Source organism: Chiloscyllium plagiosum, chromosome 9 (genome assembly GCF_004010195.1).
Source record: "Chiloscyllium plagiosum isolate BGI_BamShark_2017 chromosome 9, ASM401019v2, whole genome shotgun sequence".
Classification (NCBI taxonomy): Eukaryota; Metazoa; Chordata; class Chondrichthyes; order Orectolobiformes; family Hemiscylliidae; genus Chiloscyllium; species Chiloscyllium plagiosum.
The window spans coordinates 35,917,526-35,932,403 of record NC_057718.1 but is presented as its reverse complement, the minus strand read 5'-3'; the positions used below and the strand labels follow the sequence as shown (position 1 = coordinate 35,932,403).

At 42.1% G+C, this 14,878-nt stretch overlaps 1 long non-coding RNA gene across 1 annotated transcript in view; it reads left to right on the top strand.

Annotated features, from left to right (window-relative positions):
• LOC122552775 overlaps nucleotides 1-14,878 on the top strand; it is a 97,603-nt gene that overhangs the window by 50,956 nt on the left and 31,769 nt on the right. The window lies entirely within an intron of this gene.

Below are 14,878 nucleotides of genomic sequence, written 5' to 3'. Positions count from 1 at the left end.
ATTGACTCACTCTATTTCAAAGCTGCCCTTCTGTGCAGTTTCATTTCATCCTTCATCTAAATTTCTGCTTTAATAAAATACACGTTCTTTTCTCTTTCAAGTGTTAAGGATTGCAAACTCCAAAAACTCATGGATGCCAACTCCCCTATAAATCATTTTTCCTTTCAGTTCTCTTTGTTCCCCAGCCCTTCTTGTAATCTCACTTCCTGCCTCATGTTCACAATCTTTCCTAGCTTCCCGTCCCTTAGCAAAAGATTCAGCTTTATTCACTTGCAGCGTCATCTTAATGCATTTTGAATTCAGCACAATATTGATTGCTGCTGTCACCTTCACCTCAATGCGTACTTCCTTGACCTGGAGATGACCCTTGACCAGCGGACACTTTCACTCCACGTGGATCTCTCCCTTTTACTCTTACCTCATTGAAAACAGTCAGCGTGACATTGGCCATCTCTTTTTCTCTGCTCCTTTCTATCACTGTACAGTAACTTGTTTCCGTCTGGAGGGGGATCTTGCTGCACTCTATTTGCTTGGGTCTAATTCTCACATATCAATCCTCTTGATCAAGGTAGTGCTATTTATTGTCTTGTGTATCAACTTCTTCCTTGAAGACAGTTACCTTATCGACATTCTGAGACTTATTCCCACCTCACCAATACCATGATCATGCTGCCATCACCATGAATCAAGCCACTGGTTCCACAAGTGTCACTGGATTCATCTCTTCTGGAGATGCTCATGAGCTTCTCTTCTTATAGTCACCCAAACAGGCAACATCTTAACAGAAAGATCGAGAACACAAAATTCCAGTTTTCAGGAAGTTTAGTTTAAAAAAGGTGTCCAAAGGGATAAAGCACTGTTGCCTAATTAATGTTCAAGTCAAAATCTTGACCAAAGTTAGTGAGAAATTTCTGCTGCTTCTCCCGGATATTTTAATTTGTCCACTGCACCACATGAGGGAGCCCTTATGATCAATTCTTACCAGTGGTTCGTGAAAAATTCAGCTGAAGTTTTCTTTTTTTTGCTGGCCAATATTATTTTACTCATAAGATTATGATTAATTACTTATTGATTTCAGTATCCAAATGGTGCTGAAGCCATATGCCATTTGAAGTCACAATACATAATTCAGTTATATTATTAAACAGTTGACAAATTATCATCAATTCATTTGGCAAATGTAAGACTACAGACTGAATTCAATTTTGGCATGAAAGGTTTCTCTCTGCAAGGCCTAGTGAGCATCTTCATGTTTTCCCAAACTCGCCTCATCACCATGCCATTATGACGTCCCACTTGTCCTAGCTGTAAGGAGAGCCTGAATAGGCTGGAGCTACTTTCCCTGGAGCATTGGAGACTGAGGGAGGACCTTATAAAGGTTTCTAAAATCATGAGAGGCATGGATAGGGTGAATAGCAAAGGTCTTTTTCCCAGGGTGCGGTAGTCTAAGACGAGAGGACAGAGGTTTACGGTGAGAGGGGAAAGATTTAAAAGGGATCTGAGCAGCAACATTTTCACGCAGACAGTGGTGCATGTGTGGAATGATCTGCCAGAGGACGTGGTGGAGGCTGGTACAATTGCAACAGTTAGAAGGCATCTAGATGGGTATATGGATAGGAATGGTTTAGAGAGATAATGGTCAAATGCTGGCAATTGGGACTAGATCAATTCAGGATATCTGTTTGGCAGAGAGGAGTTAAACAAATTGGTCTGTTTCCATACTGTACATCTTTATGACTCTATTCAACCATTGGCGTAGGCAGAAGTCCTCATCACTGCTGAGGTTTCCTGGGATCAGTGGTGTGTTATCATCTTTTAGTTGCATATGTGGTCAACCACTTGCACTCCAGAGTTGCCCTTCACCATGCACTAGTGAGAGAGCAACCATAAAGCAATGCTTCTCAGAGCTGATACATGGCATAGCTGACAATTGCACATGCAAGTACATACTGTTACACCTATTCCAATGTAAGAATCAAGCTACACAGCCTCCCTGTCTTTAGCCTTATCCCATCTTATAGCTCTCTAAGTCAGTGCTCCCCTTGCCCCAATATCCAATGTAGCCCAGCATCTTATCATTGATCAATGAGGAACCATCAATAAAGGAAAGCCTTCAAACAGTTAAAACCATTCACTTTTTTCAGCAACTGCAAAAGCAAACAAAAAAAAACTAACAGAAGCTGAATTTGCCTCTGACACTGCTTGCCTTTCGAATGCTGTGAAATTTATAGTCAACGAGTGATTAATGTACCCCGCTCTTATCCATTGGAACTGGGTGCCAATTAAGTCTTATTTGGCTTGTTGTGCTCGATGCTGCTGTGCTCTATCATGGGGAAACTAATGCTCCTCTTGCTCAATGTTCTTGCAAGATGGCTGTGGCTCTGCCAACTCTTCAACATCCATCACATTTCCCCCTTTGGCTGCTTCAATTATATAGAGCACAACAAAGTAAGGATTTTGTGGCATATTCTGTCTAGACTGAACTCAAAGATACCCTCCAGACTAATCAAATGTTGGATCCTCATTTTGAGGAAGCCTATTGTCTACTGTAAAATGGCCTTGGTTGAAGAATGGGCTGTATTGTATCTACGCTGTGCCTCAGTCGGGGGTTTTGTGCCAGAGCCATCAGCCATATTCGCAGAGGCTAGGCCTTGCTCCCCCTAGTAAACATTCTTGACAGCATCTGGCCTTTGAAATGAAGCAGGAACACATGATCTCAAGGATATAGGCATCATGGCAGCACCCAGGGTACCTGGCATAGACTTCTAAAATATGGTACCTGTGATCATAGATGACTTCAATGTGATTGAATGGACCACTTTTCTGTTGTTGCAATAGGCTTTGTTATGATATGGCGCTCTCAATGTGACATGTGTACAGATTAAAGCGTGCTGTACTTGGGGGAAGCCAGCTGAGTGGCAAAGCCTCCTGTTCAGACAGCAATACTGACCTCATCAGGAAGAAAAAGGTGTGGTGGTGTGATCTGGCATGAATTGCAATGCTAACAGCTTCAATACATTTGTAGGCTGAAGGTTGTGAGATCCTATGCTATCCACAGTGGATCCTTGGAAGCAGCCAATTGTCTAAAGGTTTAGTGAAGCTGTCACCTTAACAGGCAGTGGGATAGGATGGCCACCCACCCTTTCAGATCACAGATTTTGCTCCAGCAATTATGTAGTTCAGCGACAGTGTCCAGGACAATCTCAGCCTATGGCAATCCTGTACCTCAGTCCTCTTAGGGGTTAGAGGTAATATGTTAACTTGGATAGAGGATTGGCTAACTGACAGAAAACAGACAGTAGGGATAAATGAGCCTTTTTCTGATTGGCAAGTTCTGATACCAAAATAGGTGGGACTTAAATTGCAATGAAAAAATAAGAAACTTACAAATGGGTGTGGATAAGTTAGGTGAATGGGCCAATATTTGCAGTTTAATGTGGTTAAGTGTGAGGTTATCCATTTTTGTTGGAAGAATAAAAGGCGACTTATGATCTAAATGAAGAGAAACTTCAAAATGTTTCAGTGCAGAAGGATCTGGCTGTCCTTTTGCTTTAGTTGCAGAAAACTAGTATGCAGGTCGAGCAGATAATAAAGAGGGCAATGGTATTTTGACATTTGCTGTTACAGGAGTGGAGCATAAATTTAGGGAAGTATATTGCAATTGTCCAAGGTATTAATGAGATCACGTAAGGAGTATTGTGTGCAGTTTTGGTTCTCTTACTTGAGGAAGGATGTAATTCCATTGGAAACAGTTTACACAAGCTTCATTAGATTTACTCTAGCAATGAAGGAGAATGAGAGTTTAGGACTACACTTGCTAGAGTTTAGAAGGATGAGAGGATATGTAATTGAGGTAGGATGTAAGATGCTAAAGGGGATTGATAAAGTAGATGTAGTGTAGATGTTTCCCCCTGTGGGGAAATCTAGAATGAAAGATCATAACTTTATGCTAAAGGGTGGCAGGTTAAAACAGAAATAAGAAAGAATTACATCTCTCAAATGATCATGAATCTGTGGAATTTACTACCCCTGATAGATGTCAGGATACTGAATAAATTTAACGAGGAAATAAACAGGTTTTCAATTAGTACCAGGATAAAGGTTTATGGGGAACAGTCAGGAAAGTGGAGTTGAGTCCAAGATGAGATCAGCCTTGATCTTGAAGGAGGCTTGACTAGCTTCATTTCCTACTTCTGCTCTTAATTTGTATGTTTTTATCTGGAGGGAATGGTATCAAGGATGACAAATGCTAGGCCTCACAAACCTCCTCGACATGCTGAGAGAAACCTCAGCTGTGATCTCTTCATGTGGAAGTTGTTCAGCATCTGTTGGAGGTTGCTGTTGGTCCTGGTCTTGCTGGAGCATTTCGAGTCAGAGAGTCATAGAGATGTACAGCATGGAAACAGACCCTTCGGTCCAAACCGTCCATGCCAACCAGATATCCCAACCCAATCTAATCCCACCTGCCAGCACCCGGCCCATACCCCTCCAAAGCCTTCTCTGTTGCAACAAGACAATAGTAATGATAATTGGTCACGGTTCTGATGGCCTTGTATGAGGAACATGAGAAACAGAGCAGGTCCTTCATAATGTGAGCAGTCAGCACTCACACCACTCAGAAACAATTGCTTAGTGTACTCCTTCACACAGTGGGACATGGAGGACTCCAGCAAGGAGGGCCACGGAATGCCTCGATGTGGAACTTTGACATAGAGACCTTATTTTGATTTATACAACATTAGTGATGTTGCAATAAGACAATCAGAGATTATAAGTGCTGTATGAGAGCTGAGACCTTGTCCTCAAAGCCTAACATCACCCAAGAAAGGCAGAATTACACATTAGAGCATGTTGCAGAAAATGTACAGCTCAAGGCGAGAGGGAATCAGTTCCATACCCCTGTGCAGCGTTTGAGACCTTGAATTGTCTTTGTGAATTGTGGCCCATAGGTGCCATTTCAAGGTCACCTTAATTTGCAGGGTTTGTGGTCTATTATTATTACAACTTTGTATCTGTAAAATATATTTTTGGCTCTTCCTGTCTCTAAATATGACCGACAAATCTTCTCTGTCTGAGTGTATTTAGGCTCTGCAGTAGCCAAAGTCCTGGATGCATATGGTATTGAGCGTTCCTCTTCACTGGGCCATCTGAACTAATACTACCCCGAAGCCATATGGAGAGGCATCGTAAGTCAATACCGGGTCTCGCTTGGGATCATAGTGTGCCACCAATTTAGAGGATGATAGTTATTTCTTCACTTCCCTGAAAACAATAATTTGGCTTTGTGACCATTTCCAAGGCTGACCTGTTTTTAGGAGTTGATGCAAAGGTGCCAGGATGGAGGCCAGGTTATACATAAACTTCCAATATTATTCACCAGCCCAAGGAAGGATGTAAGCTCCAATACAAATATGGGAGCAGGGGCATCTTTGCTTGCCCTCACTTTATCTTTCATGGTTATAACCCAGTCTTGTCAACTCGGTAGTCCAGGTAGGTCACTTGGAGTAAGTGAGGACTACAGATGCTGGGGATCAGAGCTTAAAAATATGTTGCTGGAAAAGCGCAGCAGGTCAGGCAGCATCAAAGGAAAAGGAGATTCGACGTTTCGGGCATAAGCCCTTCTTCAGGAATGAGGAGGGTGTGCCAATAGCCTGCTTGTGGGCGCTGTGGGAGGGTCAGTGCAATAGCAAGCAGGCTATTGGCACACCCTCCTCATTCCTGAAGAAGGGCTTATGCCCGAAACGTCGATTCTCCTTCTCCTTTGATGCTGCCTGATCTGCTGCGCTTTTCCAGCAACATTTTTAAGGTCACTTGGAGTGCCTGGAACACATTTTTCCCTTCTAATACATACACCTGCCTGGAGAAACAACTCAGGATTATGTCTAAGTTCTCTAAGTGCTTCTTATTAGTCTTCCCAGTTGTTATCACATCATCTAGATAAATGGCAACTTAGTGTAGACCTTGTAAATTATTCTCTATCGTCCACTGAAAAATTGCACATGCTGACGATACTCCAAAAGGCAGTCTCGTATATTGATACAAACCTTTATGGGTATCAATTGTAGCATACTTCTGGGAATTGTTATTTAACAGTCACTCCAAGTATGCGTGGTTCATGTCCAGGTTTGTGAAGAACAGCCACCCTGCCAACTTTGCACATAAATCCTCTGTGCAGGGGATTGGGTATTTATCCAGCTGTGAAAAGTGGTTTACTATTTGTTTAAAATCCCCACAAAGGCAAACTGGCTGATCAGGCGTCACAACGGAATGACCTGTGCTGTCCAGTCCACATACTGGACCAACTTGATGATTCCTTAGCTTTCAGCCTCCTGATTTCTGCCTCTACATTTGCCCGTAAAGCAAATGGCACTGGGCGGGCCTTGCAGAATCTTGGAGTTACTTCCTGGTCAACATACAAGGTGGCCTTGGCTCCTTTGATAGTCTCTAGACCTTCCTGAAAAACTTCTTGGTATTTAATTAGGACTTCATTGAGGCAGCCATTTTCTAATCAAAAATATTGAACCAATCTCAGTGAATCTTTCTCAATTTACTTTGCCCGATTCAAGCTTGGGCCTAACCCTTTTACTAGAATCAATGGTAACTGAACTAGCTGCTTCTCATTAGAGACTGGAACCAAAGTTGTACCCTTAGTTGTGGGCGGCACGGTGGCACAGCGGTTAGCACTGCTGCCTCACAGCGCCGGAGACCTGCGTTCAATTCCCGCCTCAGGCAACTGACTGTGTGGAGTTTGCACATTCTCTCCATGTCTGCGTGGGTTTCCTCCGGGTGCTCCGGTTTCCTCCCACAGTCACAAAGATGTGCAGGTCAGGTGAATTGGCCATGCTAAATTGCCCGTAGTGTTAGGTAAGGGGTAAATGTGGGGGTATGGGTGGGTTGCGCTTCGGCGGGTCGGTGTGGACTTGTTGGGCCGAAGGGCCTGTTTCCACACTGTAATCTAATCTAATCTTAGTGTATAAAGGTTACCCAGTACAGGTTCTTAGTCTTCCCGAGGTCCTGCACAAACCTATGGGTTGAGATCCAAAGCAAATTTTGTTAAAGACCAGTTCTGCGGTCACTGAAATGGCTAAATTAGCATTGACATCCATTGGAACCGGTTGACTGTTTAACCAGACATTTATTTTGATTGGTTCTGATTTGGATATTACCAAGCAATTTATAACTGTGCAAAATCAGTGTAGATGGATTTTCCAGGGTGTGCACTCTCCTGGATACTGGCCTTATAAATTCTCTTACTCAGTTTAGGTCCAATGGGACTCTTTTGCCATCTCAAGTCCACATACCAGCAGCAACTCCAATGGCTTGTTGCCCCACATCCTGAAGAAAGTTTTAACAATTTGGTCAAGACTTAGATTTGTTTTGGTTTTGTTGTGGGTTGACTCAGAATTCTTCTGTTCATGATATGTCCTGAGTGAGGCTGCGCAATTGCCTTCACTCAAGTGGTGTTTGCCAAGCTCAGTCAGAATACCCTGAAACTCTATTTGCTGCATTTTCCAGTGATGAAACCAGTTGAGCACCTATGGGAAGTCCAGGTAGGCACTTTTGCATGGTTATAGAATTAATCTCACACGCCAAATGGTCTCGCAGCATCTAATTAAGGGTTAAATCAAAGTCACATGCCTCTGTCAGCCATCTTAACCTGTTCAAAAATCCCAGTAAGGATTCCCCTTATTTTCGTAGTGTCATGTAAAAGGGATATTGTGTCAGAATTAGAGGTGGCTTTAGAGTCGTAATATTCTTTAAGTAAGGTTTTAAAATCTGATGCCCCATGGAAAGATAGGCTCCTGATAATCAAAAAAGCTACAGGTCCACAAGCTGTCAGGAGAATTACTTGTTGTGTTTCATCTGCCGCAGTGTCATTTGCTTGGAAAAAGATAACACATTCTTTCCACATACTGGGCCCAGTTCCTGATGGCAGGGTCAAATGAATCAAGCTTCTGAAATAATAGCATGATGCTGGAAATGCTTACCCCAACTCAAAATTGTTGCAAGCAAATTCTTCAGGAGCCTGCTTTACTTTTGTTGCCACTGAAGTAACTCCATAGGGGCTGTTAAAAATCACACAACTCCAGATTATAGTCCAACAGGTTTATTTGGAAGCACTAGCTTCCAACACCAGCCCCTCCACATCATGTCCACAAAGGCTGATATCCCATCACCAAGTCAACCTTTATTTACATGTGTAAAGTCTTTGACACTGATCCAGCTTTCTCAGAGCCAGTTCTCTAAGTGAACAGGATGTCCAACACTCCTGTTCTTATCTGTCAGCCAGGGTTCCCTGATTAGACCAGGTTAACACTCCCAGTTAGGGAACTCATATTCTATAAGCACCACTCATCTGACCTCGTTACAATTACAACACTGTCCACTCTGGGTATAATTACAGCCGTTTCCAATTTCTAGTGCACATTTACAGGATGCCTGAGTTTGGAAGGCAATGCTGAATAATCTTGTCACAGAGAGTCACAAGCTCAGCCTGGAAATTAAGAGTCTTTCCTAAAATCTCTGTGTTACTTTCTTCCTGTTCCTTGGTCTCATCTGTACTGATTGTCCATATATTCCCACACACCACTTGGAATTTGTCTTTAGCTCTCAATAATATCCCCAGTCCTACATTTCAGTCCTGACCACCATCTGGTTGCATAGTGTTCCCCCCTCACCCCCGCCAACTTTGGGGCCAAGTGATGGTCAATAGCTACACCCTTTCTGCAGTCTCTATGTCCTTGAGTGCAATATTCATTTCCCCAATTATGTGTCCAATTCTCCCCATTCACAACTATTGTATCCTTTGCATCCTAGCTTGCTGCATCCAATACCCAGAATTGAATTCCTCTACTTGCCTAGCACAGCAGTGACTCCTGGTGACAGCCTTTGACTTTCATTGAGCTGATGCCCATGACTAACAATCACCCATCCCCCTGAGTGACTTTGATGGATAGCCTCAACTGATGATTGACCAGAGCTGGAAATGTGTTGCTGGAAAAGCGCAGCAGGTCAGGCAGCATCCAGGGAACAGGAGAATCGACGTTTCGGGCAAGCTCTGATCTCCAGCATCTGCAGACCTCACTTTCTCCTGATGATTGACCAGACCCATATCTGACCTCTGTGCAGCTCCCTGACTGACTTACTGAAACGTACTGCCTGACAACTGTCCTGGGAACAGCATTACGATGAAAGACGGATGCATTCCAAAGTGCAACATTGAAATGCTGTTAGTGGACTGGAGATGTGCTACAATGATGCAATGAAGTGACATATGTCAGATGCCAATGTCTGTGTCCTTGAGATGTTGGTGATCATTGACCAAGGTGGAATCCAGAGGAGCAAATGACCAACTGAGTTCCCAGTAACTGCTCTGACTTTCATTTCAGCAATTATTGTTGTCTGGTTTCTATACAGTGAGTTGTAGACAGGCATCAATGAGGAAAGTTTAGAGAATAATGAGATGTTAATCCATGCAAATAGGCCTCTCACTGCTGACTAGCCTTTTGGAAAGTGAGGCCTTTTGGAGAAGCAACTCGCTGGCCATCTCATGTAGTTTCCTTACCATGGTCTATGTCATTTTAGGAACTGGGAAGATTCCAACCCACATTTTCTTCAAACTTTTGCACTGTGAACTGAAAATGAGCAAAAGTGGATAGTACTTTTAAAAGAAGGGAACATTTTGGGAGTTTGCAACTTGGAAAAGCAAGTCAAACTAAATGATGCAAATGGATCAATGTTACTTTTGGAGGCGTATAAGACAAGTTGGCACTGCATTTTGTCTGTTTCAGGAGAGGTCAGCATCGTAACAGCCCTATGGCTGGTCAAGCTGCATCTTAACACAGATTCTGTGAGGGAAATGCAAAAAGGAGAGACCGCCGAAAGTGAGGAGCATCAAAATCTCTCCCTCTGTACCCTTTTTCTGTTCTCTCTTCCCAGTTATCAGATGAAAGGGCAGGAAAACTAGATGTGTTTAGATATGCTGAAATAAACAATTCTAAATCGCAAAGTAAAAAGAAAGAACCCAGTACAGTCAACCATCCAGTGAACTAAAGATTGTTCATCGCTGTTCAGATAACATTGTAGCATCATTGAAGAATTGAAAGGATTGTGAAACCAACTGATTCAGTTTCATTATTTGGGTTGGTGATTCACATCTGCATTTCCCTGAAAATTTTGTTCTCCATTTGAAATACTTGTGCCTTGTTTGTTTCCATTTCCATAGTATCTTTATAGTGTGGAAACAGGCCATTTGGTCCAATGGTCCACACTAATCCTTCAATGAGCATTCAACCAGACCCATCGCCCTATCATATCCCTGTGACCCTGCATTTCCCAAACCTAACCTACACATCCCTGAACACTATAGGTAATGTAGCATAGCCAATCTCCCCAGCTTGCAGATCTTTGGACTGTAGGAGGAAACCAAATCAGCGGCAGAAACCCACACAGATACAGGGAGAATGTGCAAACTCCACACAGGCAGTATCCCAAGGGTGGAATCGAATCCAGGTCCTTGGCGCTGTGTGGCCCATTGTGTCTCTGTTTGTGTTTGTGTGATTGTGAACTTAAGAGGCAATGTTTAAGCTGTATAATCATAACAAATCATTTTTAGAATTTTTTTCTCATTGTTAAGAAAATCAATTTGGTTCCAATAAATAGTTATTTTCTCATGCTCAAAAAAGACCGAGAATCTGACAGTCAAGAAAATTAGACAGTTTGATAGTTTAGTGAAACTTTCATATTTGAGCCAAATCCGGGAACATTGGGGCTCGATATCAGCACACTCTCCTAATCGAGTCATGACACAAGTAACAAGCAGGTCACACAAGTGCCAAGCAATGACCATCTCCAACAAGACAGAGGACCATCACCTTTTGACATTCAATGGCATCGTCATCATCGAATTCCCCACTTTCTGAGAGTTAGTATTGACCAGAAACTGAACTGGACCGGCTATGTAAGTACTGTGGCTACAACAGCAGATCATAGGCTATAAAGGAAGTGACTTAGCTGTGACTCCACAAATCCTGGCCCCATTTACAGGGCAGAGGTCAAATATGTGATGGAATGTTCATCACTTGCCTGGATGAGTACAATTCTAATGGCAATCAAGAAGCTTTAAGAAACCAGGACAAAGCAACCAGCTTGATTAGTATCAAATATGTAAACATTTGCTCCCTCCATTAGCGATGCACAACAGCAATGTTGTGTACCATCTACAAAAGGCTTTGTAGAAATTCACTAAGGCTCCTAAGACAGTACGTTTCAAATGCACAACCACTACTGTCTGGAATGAATGGGAACACACCACCTGCAAGTTTCACTCCAAGACTCTCACCATCGTGACTTGGAAATATGTCAATGTTATTTCAGTGTCATTGGATCAAATTCCTGGAACTCTCTCCCGACTGAGATTGTGTAACTACCTGCAGCAAATGGTCTGCAGCAGTTTAAGAAGGCAGCTCAGCTCCACCTTCTCAAGGGCAGCTAGTGATGGGTTACAAATGCTGGCCCAACCAGTGAAGCCTTTGTTCCGTGTATAAATAAAAAAAATTGTTGTGTAGATAGTTAACCTAATTATAAAAGGGTAGGACAAAAATATTGATAATAAAAAGATTCAGAATTTGTCATGGAGTTCTTGAGTAGGCCTTTGATCTATTGTTTAATTGCACAACATTTTGAGCATGTCAACAGCGTGATCAAAGAGATCTTTGATACATGATTAAATGCATACAGTGCTCTATATGATATGATTCTACTTAGGGGATATGTAAAATTTGCATCACACAAGTACCTGACAATGACCATCTCAAACAAGAAAGAACCTAGTCCCTCTCCTGTTGAGAATCTCTCTTGAAACTCAATGATATTACCATCACTGGATTGTGCACCATCAACATTCTTGAATTACTATTGACCATGACCTGAACTGGACCTGCCATTGTAGCTATTGGAGCAGAGCAGAGGCTAGAAATTTTGCATCTGGTTACCCACTTCCTGTCTCCTTCCTCTGTTACCTCTATATCACCTATAAGGCACAAATCAGGAGTGTAATGAAATACCACCATCAAAGATTAAGGAGCCCATTTCATTGGTACTCTATCCACCACCTTCAAAATTCCCCCCTTTCACATTGATACAGTATTGATACTGTGTACCATCTACAATTTTCATTGCAGCACATCACCCAGGCTCCTTCGACAGTACTTTTCAAATCTGTAATCTCTACCACCCAGAAGGAAAAATGCACCAGGTTCATGGTAACACTACCAACCCTTCAAGCCACACAACACCCTAACTTGGAATGAAATAACTATTCCTTCATTGCCGCTGGAAAATTCCTGGAACTCTCTCCCTAATAGCATTGTGGTTATACCTACACCCAAAGATCTGCTCTGGTTCAACAAGGCTGCTCACCACCACCTTCAAGGGCAATGAGAGATGCATAGTAAATGCTGTAATGATTACATCCATGACCAAATTATATATTAACAAAGTATTTCCCCCGTTTTCAAACACTACACTCTGCCAGATAGTGAATCTGTGCTAGGAAAATGGCTGGTCCGTACAAATTGCCCACAGTCCAAATTTAGAGCTGCTGATTCCTGAACAGTCATAGCAAGTTATACAGCACAGAAACAGATCCTTCGGTCCAACTCATCCACGCCGACCAGACATCCCAATCTGACCTTGACCCTGGCCATGTCCCTCTTTTCACACCCCCAAATGCCTTTTAAATGTTGTAATTGTACTCAATTCTACCACCTCCTCTAGCAGCTTGTTCCATACAAGTGTGAAAAGATTATCGCTAAGGTTCTTTTAAAGTCTTTTCCCACTCACCTGAAACCTATGTCCTCGACTTATGGACTCCCCTACTGTGGAAAAAAGACCTTGGCTGTTCACCCTATCCATGCCACCTCTTGATTTTATCGACCTCCATAAGGTCACTCTTCAGTGTCTGATGCTGCGGGGAAAATAGCCCCAGCCTATTCAGCCTCTCCCTATAGCTCAAAACCTCCAGTGCTGGCATCATCCTTGTAAATCTTTAATGCACCCTTGCAGGTCTAACAACATTCATCCTCTGGAATGGCGACTAGAATTGTACACAATATTCCAAAAGTGGCATCACAGTGCATTTCCAGCATACTGCAGCACAAAGTGACCAGGGAAATTTCCACTGTAAATATTGATGTTAAACAGATTTCTTGTTCACCCCCAAAACACTCTATATTTTATGAGGTCATCTTTGTGTTGCTTGCAGGATGGAAACATTGTGTTTAGAGAAACAATCTTGTTGAGCACCTGAATTATAACAAACACATCAAAATTAGAAGTTTTTTTAAAATTTTGAGAGAAAACGTTGGTATTATATTCTATAAGAACCTTAAAGTTTTCAGTTAGAATTTAGCAAGCAATTGTCTTATTATTAATCAATCAGGACAATGATTAGTGATGCTTTAAGAAACTTTTTATTTTTGTTGTTAACCACAAAAGATCCATAGCACACAAGCACACACATATGCTAAAGACATTTTCACAACAGGAATTTTGCAGGAACAGTATCCCTTGCTGAATTGGTTCTGGTAATTGACCAGAATAATTAAAGCTAAAGTAACTGATCAGCCAGCTTAATTGGCAGGAGAAACTCTTTCAAGCAGAACCAAGTATTAATAGATGCAATGATTGTTTTGAAACTCAAAGGTGGAAGCAATGGCGAGTTCCAGGATATTGATCCAAAGGCAACAAAAGAATGGTAATATATGTCTAACTGGAGATAATAGGGGCTTCAGAGGTAACAATGTTCCTGGCAGTATGCCATTCTTTTTACTTACAACTTAATGATTTATATCTGGACTCACTTAGCTGAAATATTTTGATATGTTTTAGATTGAAAGTTGCACACAATAAACATGTAAAGGAATGAAACCAATGAAGATAACTTGTGTGACAAAACTATGGCCATAAAAGGCATCTTTTGTCCTGTTTTTTTTTGTGAAGATAGGTTGAAAGGAGGGGCTTCAGAGAGAGTTGCAGAGCAATCTCAGAGCCACTAGAGTAAATGGTTTGTGAGTATTTTTCTAAATTCATAACAATAGAAAAAGCCTGAATGGGTGGTGTCAAGCTCCCACAGAACCAGGAATTTTAGTTTTTCAGTCATAGTTGTACTGGAGTCTTGAAGCTGGGTTGTGAAGCTGCAATACATCTCTCCCTGGTCCTCTCTCTCTCTCTCTCTGAATTTTTTCTTGATACTTTTTTCCTCCTGGTTGGAGAATTGCCTGTGAGACAGTTTATTTTTCTGAATTTGCTTTTGGGATGTTGCTATATTGGAGCAGTTACTGTTTCATAGTTAAATAATCTGTTATTCTGTTTGGTTTTCCAATTGAGTCAAGTTATTCCAATTTCTTCTTTCTTTTGTTGTATTTTAATTATAGTGCATGAATCAAGTGTGTTTTGCTTCAAATCTGGTGGTTTGACCAATCAAATTGCATCTGAAATTCAATGCCTGGCACTTATCTTTAAAATAAGAAAATGTTAGAGTCCATAAGACCATAAGACATAGGAGTGGAAGTAAGGCCATTCGGCCCATCGAGTCCACTCCGCCATTCAATCATGGCTGATGGGTATTTCAACTCCACTTACACGCATTCTCCCCGTAGCCTTTAATTCCTTGTGACATCAAGAATTTATCAATCTCTGCCTTGAAGACGTTTAGCGTCCCGGCCTCCACTGCACTCCGTGGCAATGAATTCCACAGGCCCACCACTCTCTGGCTGAAGAAATGTCTCCGCATTTCTGTTCTGAAATGACCCCCTCTAATTCTAAGGCTGTGTCCACGGGTCCTAGTCTCCTCGCCTAACGGAAACAATTTCCTAGC